Raw genomic sequence first — 15,028 nt, 5'->3', positions numbered from 1 at the left:
AAATCTCGTAAGATAGTTTTTATAGGGATCAAAGTAACCTCTTACATTTGGGCTTCAACATAAGACCTCTGCAAATACTGCATAGTGATATAAGGAAAAAATACCTCACAGTAGACTGTGAGGTTACTATGAATTTTGTCAACAGTGTGATGTAGTGGTCAAAAAATGAACACATAGTACATACTCATTAAATATGAGTAGAATAGAATATTAGGCTGCATTAGTAGAAGTATATTGACTAGAATGAGAGGATTTATAGTACTGTGGTGCTCTGCCCTGGTTGGACCAAATCTATGGTCCAAAGGACAAATCCTTAGGGAACTCATTAATATTTATTGACTCATAAATATTTATTGAACCCATTAGGAACATTGTATTGTGCTGGGCACCGAACATTATTGTGGTCAGTTTTGAGTGCCCTATTCTAGGAAGAACATTGAAAACTTGGAGAGTATCCAAAAGAGAGTGTCTAAGAGGGAACTTAAAACCATATGAGGATTGCTTAAAGGAAATGTATTCAATTAAATTAAGTTAAATGAAGTGCTGATTGTGTTGAAAATACGATTCCAGATTCTTAGGATATAAAAACAAAATATGAGCGATACTCCCAAATCCTAAGGAACTAACACTCTTCTAGGGGATGTAAGAATGTAAATCTGTAAGTAAAGGCATGTAAACATGCAACATATATTTGTGTGAGTGTTGTAAATATGACAACATACGTGTAAAATATTGTATGTGTATTGTAAACACGTATAAAGACAAGATAATTAGGAGGGAGAGAAGATCCTTCATCACGGGGGCTATTAGGAAAGGCTTCAACTAATCTGAGGTATTGTAGAGAGGCTTACTTGCTAAAATACAGGATCAACTAGTTAAATGAGTCTATTATTTAACTGAGAGAAGTGAACACAATAAGGAGAACACAATAGTTTTCTTCAAGTATCTGAAGATCGTGATGTGGAAGAAAAATCAGAATTGTTCTGCTTGGTCCTAAAGTGTGGAACTAGGAGTAATGGATGGACATTTTAGAAAGGTAAAATTTGATTTGATGAAAGGAAAATCTTTCTATCATTTAGGATTGCCTAAATGTGAAGCTGATAGCTTTATAAAGAAATGACATCCTTAGCACTAGAGAACTTCAAAAAGAGGGTGCATGGTCACTTGTTGATGGTCATAAGCTTAAAAATGATGGGCTAATAATGTAATCACTCACGCAGGTAGCCTGACAAACCAGATTAGCCAGCATTGTTTAAGTGCTTACTGTATGCAAGACACTGACTGTGCTCATCAGCTGGGACTTCATCTCCAAGCACGGTAGTAGTGATAGAAAGGACCTTGGGGATAGGCCAGTTGGAGGGAGGGCGTGGCCTTGCCCAGGCTCACAAATGGTTAGGTAGGGGCAGAGCTGGGCTCAACCTCGGGTCTCCCAGGTCTCGAGCCAGTGCTCTCTCTTGCCTTTCTTCTGATCTAGCCTTAACCACTCTTGTCTATCTTTGGCATTTCAAACCCCACACCTTGGGTTTTGCTGCCTTTTTTGTAGAAGTAATTGGGATGGGGGGGAGGGGGGAGGGGGGAGGGGACATAGCGGGTTATCTCTTTAATTACAGTTTTTAAGCCTGTCTCTTTTGTACCTATAAATACTGTACAGTCGGGATATATATTAATATATACATATGTATATGCATCTCTCTATACATATATACACATACGTATTGTGTATATGTATCACGATATGTATTTGTGGTCTTGGGGGGGCAGTGGCGTGAGGTGCTTAGGACAGGCAGGTATGGGGAGCACAGAGACCCTTCACCCGGCAAATAAAGTATTCATGAGCATTAAAAAAAAAAATGATGGGCTAGACTGGATCTTGGAGGCCACCTCCCTTATTTTACAGATGAGGAAACTGTCAACAAGGGAACATGTGCTTAGGTATGATTTAGGTCACATTTGGGGTCCCTTTAAATTCTGATACTCTATGAATGAGTGAAAAATAAGAAGGAAAGCATCATATATGTCCACAATAACTAAAATTGTGAGGCAGGTTAAGCATCTTTGAAAAAGATCATGACACTTACTAGCTGTGTGACCCTGGGCAAGTCACTTAACCCCCATTGCCCCTCATAAAACAAACAAACAAAAAACCGAAAAAGATCATGCTAGTTGAGTTTTCTTCCTGGACTAAAACAAACTAATCAGGCAGTATTATTTCCTGCATAATCCAAATGACTGGTCTGCTGTTAAATATTAATTGATGAAGATAAATGGATTTGGTTTAATTTCATTTTGACTGAAATAATAAATAGCATTGTGATGTGGATCACAGACATAGATTAATTGATGTAGGGATTTAGTTCCCTGTGGTAATGCTCTGATTAGGGTCCTAGGTCTTGGCTCTGCTTAAGTTGTCCTGTGAGACCCTTCACGAATCACATTATGAGAGAATGTAGCAACTTGTTTAATTAGGTGTGGCCAAAGCATGGAGCCCAAAACATACTTGACCTATGTATGAGCTCTATTAGCTATCACCTTTTATCTGGTTGAGAGTCAGGATATTGACTTTGGTTTCAGTCTTAGCTAGCTCAATGGTTGTCCTATTCAAGGAAATTTGTGTTAGTCAGGATTAACTAATGACATTAGATCTAATTTATTTGAGAATGGAATTTTAGAAGTAGACCATCTAGAATTTAAACTAAAAACCCTTCTAATTGCCTTGGGACTTACTGTAACTCCTTTGAAAGGTTCTCTCTTAACATAGAAAAGAGCAATAAAAATGAGTTAGAAGTAGAAATCCATGTTTATGTTATATGCTTAACTTTTATATCATCTGACATTCCTTTTTAAATTAAAATGTCTTTTTTTTCAATTAACTAAAATTTATTTTCTATCCCTTTCACCTCCCCAATCACTCAAAAAAAAGGAAAGAAAAAGAAAACCTGCGTAAGAAATATGGATAGTTAAGCAAAACATATCCCCACATTGGCAATGTTTTTGTAGATACATATACAGATGTAGATGTGTGTATATATACATTTATATGTACATACATACATGAAGAATTTTATAGGTATATAATGCATGTAGACATATACAAGTGCATATATATGTGTATATGCACACATGCATGAAGAATTATATATGTGTATAATGCATGTGGCCATATACATGTATGTGTGTATATATACACACATACATGCATACACATATATAATTCTGCATCCTGTGTCCATCACTTCTTTGTCAGTAGTCAGTAGTATGCTTCATCATTGGTTCTTTGGAATCATGGTTGCTAATATTTTCAAAAACATCTGATCTAAAGCACCCATATTCTCACATTTGTCTTAAACCATATCACAAATGTTCCCAGTTAAGACTTCCCTCAGTCTTCACCTCTAAACATTTACTATTCTATACTCATCCATATACATACAAATATATATATAACTTGACTTCCTCTTCTTCTCTGCTAGCAGAAAGTGTTTTTCCTTCTCTGCAAAATTAACATGTTTAGAAACCTCACTCGATTAAGGCAAATGATTCATTTAAGTGTATTTAAGATAACCCTCATGATTTCAGACCTTATCTCTGTTCTCTTTGGAGCCAAATACGATCAACTCCTGAATTTCTGAGTAAGAAGATTTGCTAGCTGTGCAAAATTACCTAGTGGAATCTTATGTTCTGAGAGAGGTAAAAGAGATCTGAAAATTAACTATATAAAAAGAAAATTCGGTAAATCTATCAGCTTTAAGATTTTACTGTAAGAAGATTTCCTTGCTACATACTCAATAATATGACATTACTAGAAACTTTCTATCTATAGCAACATTTTAAAATAATAAATGTTTATTGATATCTTTTGTTCTTCATCACCTACATTTCTTACCATACACTTTACCCACCCCAGAGAGGCATCTCTTAAAATAAAGTATTGTTTTAAAGGGAAGAAGAAAAAAAGTTGATTGAAACTAATCAACAGATCAAAAAAGTCTGATGTTATATGCAGTGTCCCACACTCACAATCACCCAAAGAATTGTGTGTGGGGTGTATATGAAATGTCTTCTCATATCTCTTTTTTGTGGCCAAACTTGTTCATTATAATTTTGTAGCATTCAGATTTGATTGGTCTATTCATTCCATTTACACTGTTGAAATTACTGTGTAATTAAAATATCACCACCACCAACGCTTACTGTGTATATTGGGGTTTTTTTTGTTTCTTCTTGCTTCATGTTGCATCATTTTATATGTCTTCCCATTCTTCTCTGTATTTCTCTTATTATTTCACACTGAGCAGTAATATTCCATTACATGCATATACCACATTTTTTATATTTCCAATTGATGCTATACAATGACTTTTACTTCATATTCTTCAAGAAGAATTTCCCTCCCTCAGGGAAACTAATGTATCCAAAAACCTCTGGCAATTACTAGTTAGCTGTATTATGTTCAGTTGTTTCAGTTGTGTCTTATTCTTTGTGATCCCATTTGAAGTTTTGGGAAAAGATACAGAAATGGTTTGGCATTTTCTTCTCCAGCTCATTTGACAGATGAAGAAACTGAGGCAAACAGGGTTAAGTGATGTGCCCAGGGTCAGACAGCTAAGAAGCATCTTAGGCCCGATTTGAACTCAGGAAAATGAGTCTTACTGACTCCAGGCCCAACACTCTATCCACTGGGCCACCTTAGTTAGCTGTAGTTCAGTCTATTTCAGCAGAAATATGGTTCCAACACTTATCTTCTTTGAGGCAAATATGTTTAATTCCATGTTAACTCATATCCAGTTGAGTGGCAATATGTTGTGGTACATTAGAGTTAGGGAAGATGATTCAAGTCTAGCCTCTGGTTACTTACTAGGTTGGTATGTATCACAGGTAAATGATTTAAATTCCAGGTGCCCACTGGTAAATTCTCTAATGCTATAAGCTGCTTAAGAAATGTTGATATGCATCTTTAAACTAGAAGTTTTCTTCTCAGATGAAATCATAAGTCCAAACCATTTGGTAGATGCATTGAAAAGGAAAATGCAAAAGAATGATATGGAAATACCTACAGTTCTTCTAAAAGGTAATTAAAATATCAAGAGTTGCTTGAGTGTTCTTGAAGAAATCTAAGCTTCCCTTACTATTTCTTCCCAGTTTTTAAGCGCTTTTGTGGACAAAATCCTCCCAACAAGAGAGCATAGCATCCTATACTTAGCCTTCCTTAGTAATTCCCTAATAAATTTGTTCAGGACTCCAACCAAAATATGTTATTTCAAGCTGCGAGGTCTTAAAACCCAGCATGAGAAATCTGGGTAGTGTTCCATCTGCCTCTTAAATCTTCTCTGGTAATAACAATTCGGTAATCCAATTTTAGCTTACAATTTGCTCAGTGCTGTATGAAACAGAATGGAATTCAGTCCACTCACTTGTTTCCCAAGTGCACAAACTGGAAAGAACCTTGTTATTGTCAAAGCAAGCAGATGTGACTTGAAGACTTATAAGGAATTGGAAGGTTAGGAAAGAAGATGGTGGGGGTCTTGCTTTTCAGTGCTTAGTGACAACCAACTCCCAATTATCCCTGTTAATAATGTGGCTGAGCATGAATTATTCAAAACAAAGAAAGACTATAAAAATCCTATGTAAACAAGAAACTTGGTCCAACTCTCTTTCTATATTATTCTCACGAGAGCAGCAGTCACAGTTGATACTACAGAGAGGATGAACTGATCACAACTTAATGTAAAAGCTGCCCCTTTGCCTCCAAAATGTGCCTTTGTCAATATGCCTGTCCAGATTCATAGTTAAAACCACATCAGAGTTCCAGCGGAATATTCAGCACACAGAAAAACTTCCTTTATAATATTGGTTCATATCACTTCCTTGAAGATATTTAATGAAAAAGGATATCTTGCTTTAAATCAAAAGTCTCTCTAAATCTCAGGAAATCACTCAGATTTTAATCCATAATGCACTGAGAATATTTGTGTGTGTGTGTGTGTGTGTGTGTGTGTGTGTGAGACTGCATTGCATCTGTCTAACATCTGCTGGAAATGCCTCCCCCCCCATTAGATAAATAAATTATAGTATTTTCTATTGGACTGTTTTATATTGGAAAGGATTATGTGCATAAGACAGAAGGAAGTAGATAGATGATGCAGGTGCAGAAAAAGAGGGTTTCTAAGTAGTTAGAGTAATGGGGTAGGCTGTTTTCAGAGAGATTCAAAATGCCCAATACACAGCTCCATTCTTCTATGCAATAATAGTAACTTCCATTTGTTTATGTGGGACATCACCACTCACAAAGCATTTTTCCTCACAATAAGTCTATGAGGTGAGTGGGGTGACAATTATTGCATACATTTAGCAAATGAGGAGGCTAAGTCTCAGAGAGATTCATCACAAAGCTTATAACTATCAGAGATGTAACTAGGGCAGAGAAGTTCGGTCTTTGGCCCAGGAACAGATATCTGGAGCTGGAAGAGAAGTGTGTGCTTCAATTTTCCTGTAGGCTTCTAGCAGCAGTGCCCCCCCACACACCCCATACACACATACCTCCAACCTTCTGGTGATTGGGGGAGAAGGTAATTCTGAGAGGGGGAGAAAAAGCAGAGTTAAGGACAGGTGAGAAGTCAGAGAACTAAGAAGAGAGGTGTTGCATTCCTTCTTCTGATGCCATTACACTAGACCATGTTTACTTGGGAGGGGGGAAGGAAGGCAGGCCCCTAAGAAGGGCAAGAGAGCAGATCATTTGTAGCAGAGGATAGGATAGGAATTTCAAGAGAATGGACAACTTCCTTTCCTCTTTCAGTGACCCCAGAGTTGAATGTCACTCTCAGAGCTCCCTGCTTCCTGAACAGTCAATAAACATTTATTAAGTGTCTACTATATGCCAGGCACTGGCACCGTGTAAGCTAGGGATACAAATACAAAACAGAAAGATGGCTCCTGTCTTCAAGGAAGTCACAGTCTAACAGAGAAAGACAGCACACAAAAGAAAAGCTAAAAAAAGGAGGAGGAGGAGGAGGAGGAGAAAGGGACAAATGGAAGGAAAGAAAGAAGGAAGGAAGGAAAGAAAGAAGGAAGGAAGGAAGGAAGGAAGGAAGGAAGGAAGGAAGGAAGGAAGGAAGGAAGGAAGGAAGGAAGGAAGGAAGGAAGGAAGGAAGGAAGGAAGGAAGGAAGAAAAAGAAATGGTGTGTGTGTGTGCATGTGTGTGTGCGTGCGCATGCTTAGGTTAGGTACCAGCATGTCCTAGCATAGGATTTGGTTGAGAAGTCAAAGAAATTTTCAAAATTTCAAAATTTAGATTAAAAATTTAAAAAAAAACAACAATTAACTGGTGAAGCCAGAAAAGCCAAATTAGTCCTAAATTAATGAAGCTGGGTAGGAAATGAGAAAATGCCTGAGATATCTCTCCTTAAATGGAGAAGAGCACGTGACTCTACTGTCTAATCAAAGAGACAGATGTTACTAATGAGTACCAAGACTGACTGGATGATGAGATTTCCCAATGATGAGTAAGCTGGGAACATAGTAGAGAAGTCAAAGGTGTCTAGGATGAGTGCAGGTGGAGAAACTAGCTAAGTCTAAAATGAGTATAATTGGGTGGGAAATGAAATGTCTCCAAAAAAAGCCCCCAAACCCATGGGAGAACAAGATAAACATTCTGGGTGATGGTGTCAGCCTTAGCAACTGCTCACTTGAGTCTGTCCCAGGGGCCAACATTCCTAGTTAACAACTCTGGAACCAGGACTTCAAGCATAAGCCATTTGAGACCAAGTCCAATTCTCTTTCTGCCATGCTATGAATCACTATTATTTCAAGTAAATTGGATCTAGTGTATAAACCCCTATGGGGCTAACATAGGGTGGGCTAGAGAAGAAACTCCTCCCTCTGCCCCTATAGATGTTTTTTTTAAGCAGTTCTTAACTTGTCATATCTCAGAACTAAAGAACTTTCCAATTGTTAGGTTGCTTACTTTTTTGTATAAGCTTAAGGGGCATGACTGACTTACTCAAGCTAATCACTAAGTTTCTCAGGACAGAATCCTTGTCCTTCTCTGGAAGTTTTCATAGAAGCCTGTCCTGGCTAATCAACAGAATTTTTATAAGGCTTGTGGACTTCTGACTGGAGACAAGATAAATTGCTTGTTAGAAAGACTGAAAGGGTCTATTCTTGGCCATCTTTGGTGCCTAAGAAGAAACTCTGGATCCACATATTAGGAGTGTAATACAAAAACAAGTTGTTCTAGAGTCCGAGCCAAATGGTATCCTGTTGGTGATAGTCACGTTTGGTCATTTTATTCAATACAAATGGGAATTGATAGCTGAATTCTTGTGGAAGTGGACTTCAATGTATCCAGAATCATACCAAGGGGAATGAAACTCTCTAAAGAGGTGGACATGACTAAGACAATCCAAATAGCCAATGGACTGTGGGCGTGGCTTCACATAATGGTATCACTAAGAAGTGTAACAGCACTGAAGTGTGACAACTTAATATTCCATATTTGAACATTTAAAAGGGAGTCCAATAGATGGTAAATATTGCAAAGACCTCTAACCTAACCACCACAGGGAAATATTATTGTGCATGGTCCAAGGAAGCTAAACAGGGTAAGGACTCTATAGGTGAAGAATAACCCAAAGCAATTTACAGAAAACCTGGTGAGCCCACGAGCAAACCCATTACAGCTAGAAAGGAAATTGGAGATGGAGACCATGCCAACTTGAGAAAACCATCAAGAATCACCATCAAGAGAAAACAAAATGGGGATAGCTAGGTGGTACAGAGGATAAAGCACTGGCCCTGGATTCAGGAGGACCTGAGTTAAAATCCAGCCTCAGATACTTGCCACTTACTAGCTGTGTGACCCTGGGCAAGTCACTTACCCCTCATTGTCCTGAAAAAAGAGAGAGAAAACCAAAAAGGCCAAAATGATACATTTTTCTTAAAACTGTGAAGAAGATGGCTATACACAAGCCACATACATATGAAAGGAGAAAGTGAAGTAAAAGCTAAAGGCAACAGGACTAGCTTTGGGAAAATTAAATGAAGCCAGGCAAGAATATCCTGTTCCACATAAGCATTGATCATTACCTCATCAGCAATTCCTAATGGATCTTTTCCATCTGGACTCATAGGACCTCCTGGAGAGATAACAGAGAAAACTGGGGATATGGACCACACTGCTACCCTGGATAATGGAGCACAAATGACCATTGTGTTTCAGTAATTTTATTTTTAAATGTGTTTTTCCCTTCTCAACTAAAAGCAGACTTTATTGAGATCATAGTTCCATTAAATATAAGATCAAAGTCATGTAACAAAAGACTAATCAAAAGCACTTAAGTCAAGGGAGCCGGACCAAAACTTGGTCCAAACACTGCCTCTTTATGTGACCTTCTTCTTGGGACACAGATTGTTGTAGTGGTCATGCTTCTGCTTACAGTACTTCTCAGCATGAAGGCTCAGGCAGGCATAAAACTTTCAGCAGATCATTTTTATCATAGTTATATTTCTGGGCCAACTGGTAAAGGGAAGGTTCAATGACAGCCTTGCACAGATGCAGACCCCAGGTGTAAAGTGGATTTCTTTTGGTTGTTGTAGTCAGTGAGAGTGTCACTGTCTTCTAACTGTTTTCTAGGGGGGGGAACAGTAAAACAGACCATGTTGGTGTGCTGGGATACCTTTCTTGTCCTAGATTTTGACTTTGACATTCTCAATAGTATCACCGGGTTCAACATCAGGAGTGATAGTTTTGGCCATCAGGGTCTTCATGATTAGCTGTTTCTCTGCAATGTTGCATGTGCATCTTAGCTGTCCCACAGAAGAAAAAGAATTTCCAGTTGTTTTATGAGAGACTCTTGAAAAAATATCATTAAAGACTCTAGAAGAACTTGGCCTTGGAGGTTTGAGGGACAAAAATTGTGGATATTTGAAATGCTTTGAAATAACACTGAAATGTCCCAAAGAAATTTCTGGCATAAACAATGCAATGTGCCATGTGTCAGCTCTAATTGGAACCAAGTGCAGCCTATTCAAGATATTAGCAGAATATAGAAACAATAAAATGGAAATTGCCTACTTCAACTATCCATGTGACCTGTACAAAAGTTTATAGAAGGAGAGAGTCAAGGAGTGACAAGTAATGTCACAAGGTCAATGGCTCCTCACCCTCTTAAGTGGATGTAGAGAAATGAATAGGGATTGGAGCAGTAAGGGATCAACTATCTGAATTTGGGAGAAATAACAGCCCATTTGGATTTGTACCAAACATTGACTATTCTAGAGACCCACTAGGAGCTTCAGGAGCAAGCAATATCACTTGTAAAACCTGTAGACTTTCACTTTCAGTTTCTAGATGACTTTTGGATATTCTCTAATTGCAGAAGAATGGAAGGAAGAGTTGAATCAGAAGCAGCAGTAAAAAGTTAGACATGTTATCACTTCATGATTGAGATTCATATAGTGCTCAAAGAACAGTCCATAGGATCCAGGTCACCAAACCATGATTGTTTTTTTTTGGGGGGGGGGGAGATTCTTTCTATGTGATGGATAACCTCAAGGACCATTTCAGAGAGTCTACTGGCTAAATGGTATCATCACAGAGTCCAAAAGTCCACATACGTCACCTATATTGGTGTTACTGAAGGATGGAAAGATCCCCATGTGTGCATACAACCTAACTTTGAAGAAAAGAACCAAAAATTACTTCAGATGTCATCAATGGGTGTGAGAAGTGTTCCTTGTGTGCAAATTACTATAGCCCATCCCACATATTTTAATAACATAAGCATGAGTAAACATTTGGAACTTGTCTGCATTGATTTTCTATCTCTGGAAGAAAATGGCAAGAACAAGTCAAAAATTGGTAGTGCCTGATCCCTTCACAAGGTATGAACATGCATACGAAACCAGGAATAAGAAAGCTTCCACAGTTGCTAAAACATCAAGGGTTATTTCCTCAATGTACAAACTTCCAGCCAGGATCCATTTGGTCAAAGATAGACACTTGGCAATTACACACCCTGTGGAGATGTTAGCTTTGGCTGACATTAAGAAGTGTAGAATGATACTTTACCACCCTCAAGGGGACTTACAACTTGAGCGTTTCAACTGAATAATGATGTGTTCAAGTTAGGGACACAAAAACCAGAAAAAAAATTCAGTGGGGGCAACATGTGACTTTTGTAGTACAAATATTTAATTTCACCAGGTATGCTTCTACTGGTTTTAGACCCCTCTACCTGCTGATGTTTGACCATGAGTCATGTGAACCATGCTTGCCTATTATGTCTTGGAATCTCTGAGGATGAAACTATTGAAGACACAACCAGGACATCTCTTGACTGAGAGACAAATCTAAAGGAAGATAAACATCTAGCTACAAACTCAGCTCAGAAGATCACTGGCAGAAACAAATGGTGGTATGATGCCCAAATTCATTGTCAAGATCCTCAGCAAGATGACAGAGTTTGTGTGAGAAATCCTGGTGTTCATGAGTCTCACAAGTAGGCAGATCAATGGAAATCTACATCATGCCTAGTTGTGAAGAGATTGGAAAACTTCTCTAACTTACAAAATAGCCCCAAAGATGCAGAGACAATCCACGGTAACGTCTAATTGCCTATAACTTAGCCAGTCAGACTCCCTGTTCTGTAGTGTAGACTGACCGCAGCTGACCCTAAGCAAAAGAGGGCATCCTGCAAAGACTGCCTAACTTACATCCTGTATCTGAAAGAGATATTTCAATATTTAATATTTAGAATTTTATTTTCCCAAATTACATGTAAAATTCAAATTCTGACATCAATTTTTTAAAACTTTGTGTTTCAAATTCTCTTCCTCTCTCCCAGCCCCAAGAACTCAAGAATTTCAATACAAGCTATACATGAGCAGTCGAGATATTTCAAATAAGACTCTGTATTGTAGACCAAACCACTTTAAATGGTGGAACAAAACTGAATCAGGAATATCACTGCCCTCCCACCCCAATACAAGGACTCTTTTTTATGATTATGTAAAACATAACCATATTTGTCATTTTGTACAAGAAAATTTGATTAAAAGAAAAAAGCAAGAAAGTGAAAAACAGCATTCTTCAGTCTGTTCCATCAATATCAGTTCTTTCTTTGGATAGTATGCTTCATCATTAGTCCTTTGGGATTTTCTTGGATCATTATATTGTTGGGAATAGTTAAGTCATTCACAGTTCTTCATCAAACAATATTGCTGTCCCTGTGCACAATGTTCTCTTGGTTTTGCTCACTTCACTATACATCATTTCATACATGTCTTAACCTTTGTTATTTCATGGACCCTTCCAGCAATCTGGTGAAATCCATGGACTCCTTCTCAGAAGGTTTTTCAATGCATATGGCAAAATATAGTTACAAAGAAAGCAATTATACTGAAATACAGTTTAAAAAAAAGTTCATGGATCTTAATTTAAGAACCCCTGGCCTAAGACATCAGCTACAGAGATTTCTAGGGCATGGACACTAGGCTTAGCCCTCAATAATTTCAGGTTTGGAAGGAAGAATGATAGTTCTTTTTTTTTTTAAAAATAAACATTTTTATTTAAAGTAGAAAATAGGTGGGAAGTAGCAGTACAGAACTAGAAACAATGGGTCCAAATTTTGGAGAGCAGATCATCTGTTGTAAAGAAAATAATATACATTATAGTAACATGACAAAATGCGATACTTTGGAAAGCAGTAGGTTCCCAATCACTAAAGGTCTTCCAAAAGTGCTTAATTATAACTTGTTTGGGTTTTTTAATTTAATGCTGCATTTAAAAAGCAGATAATTTCCATACATAAATCAAAACATGCAAAAAATAGGACTGTATATGAAATTGTGAATTCTATCTCATACCGGTTGCTCTAAGTATATAATTCTATAATTTCATTTTTTAAAATTCTGCTTGTCATGTATTTGATCTTCCCTTGAGTGAATCTGAAATATTACAACGACTCCTTAAGACTATTATTACTAACAAAATCTCCCATTAACCTTCCTTTCTTCCTCCCAAATTCTCCCTCCACAATGGAGAAGTGGAGGTTAACCCACACTATGGCCACGTCTAAAAATATTCCTTTTTCCATCTGTTGTTCACACCTTCTGTATGAAAAGGGGTAACATGTTTAAAGTATTTTCAGGTCTCCTAGAGGCTTGATTTTTTGTATTCATTAGTTTCAGAATTGTTTTCTCTTTATCTTGTCCTTATACTGGTTTAATTTCTTTTGACTGCTTATTTCACTTTGCATCAATCAGTTCATACTACCCAGGATTCGATGAATTCACCTCTCATCACTTCCTATAATGAAACAATATTTGTTGAACCATTTTCCCAATTATCTAAGGCTCTCTAAAAGACTTTAGTTACCACTTAACTTTTAATCCCTACATTAGGATAAGGACATGTTTTTATGATGACTCTTACCTCTCCAGTACTTTCACCTTCTTAATGAAGTACACCCTGTTCTCACCATTAACCTTAGTTTTACATACTTCTACACCAAGAATGATAGTTCTAATGAAGATTATACTCAGCCCACATGTGTAACTAGTTTAGTTATAGGGACAGATACAGGAGAGGTAGGCATATTTAATAGGTAACCAGAGCAACTCACAATTTCCCAGGAAAATGCAGAAATGATTATATGTGTAGCCAGAAGATGTTACAATGTAACACATGCTACCTCATGTAATGGCACAATGCATGTGCTAATTACTACATGTTTTGAGTATGCTTCCATTTGATTCTTTTCTGGTTTATATTTATTTGCTACTGTGTTAGCATCACATATATTGTAGCTGCATTAGGCTGCTAACTATATATATATAATTTTACTCTTTGTTTTTCTCTGCATATGCTGCTGTTTTGTGTTCTGCCTTTTATTCTAATGCTTATTTTTATTTTGGTTTTGCTAACTGTTATACATTTTTCTTGTGCTTTAGGGATATGGATATACTTCTATGGCATGCACGTGTATTATATCCTGCAAATAATTTATGTATGTCATCACCAAAACAGCTGATCAAACAATGCTTTACACTATGTCATGGCTGTTACATTTATTATTGATTTTTGTTTACTGTGAATGGCACCCTAAGGTAATTTCCTGGGATGTTGGGCTAGACTCCCTTGTGCGAATGTTTCTGTTGATGCTGTTTTGTATAATTCTAAATGTCAAGTAGTAACACAGTTGATTTCACAAGGAACTAAAAAAACCTCCAAACCCTTATCTCTGAAGGCAGAGATGTGATCTGAGCATAACTGTGTGGATTTCTTAGAGGTATAGATCCAAGGAAACTTGAAATTCTTCTTACCCTGGAAGGAGACCTGAGGACTCTAGTGGGAAGGGTCCTTAGAGACAGGAATTTTTTAACTGAACGCTATAGAAGTGGAAGTGGTGTTGTGGATACTAGGAGAGAGAAAGTTTATAGGAGAAAGTTACTGAGTGTGGATGAGATGGGTAGTGAGCAAGCCTGGGGTTCCACTGGTACAGCCAGTGCTTCTGTTCACTAGAGAAGATGGGACAGCTATAACCTAAACACGAGGAGTGTATATTAGTGAACTTTCCTCTGTTTCAGGAAACAGGGGAAATGCTGCTTTTTCCCTTTCCATCTGCAAATACTTAGGTTTTAATAGAGATCTTTCTCTTCTTTAAAGTTGTTTGCTTGGTAATTTAAATAGCATCAAAATTGACCCATGTAATGTAAAGGGTCAATCCTAATGGCTTTTGAGCTATGGGTTTTCCTTATTTGTGAACCTGGGATGTAAGGGATAAGAACAATGTTTGATTTTGGTTATATAGAGTTATAAAAACAACCAAAGTTCAACTCTGTCCAAAAGTGCCATGTGTTCTCTTGCCTTCAGGTTAAGACAAATTAAGAAAGGATTATAGTTGGAGATAGCTAAGTGGCACAATGGATAAAGTGTTGACCCAGGATTCGAGAGGACCTGAGTTCAAATTCAGCCTCAGACACTTGACATTTACTAGCTGTGTGACTCTGGGCAAGTCACTTAGCCCTCATT

Source organism: Dromiciops gliroides, chromosome 3 (genome assembly GCF_019393635.1).
Source record: "Dromiciops gliroides isolate mDroGli1 chromosome 3, mDroGli1.pri, whole genome shotgun sequence".
NCBI lineage: Eukaryota > Metazoa > Chordata > Mammalia > Microbiotheria > Microbiotheriidae > Dromiciops > Dromiciops gliroides.
This window is presented reverse-complemented; position numbering follows the sequence as displayed.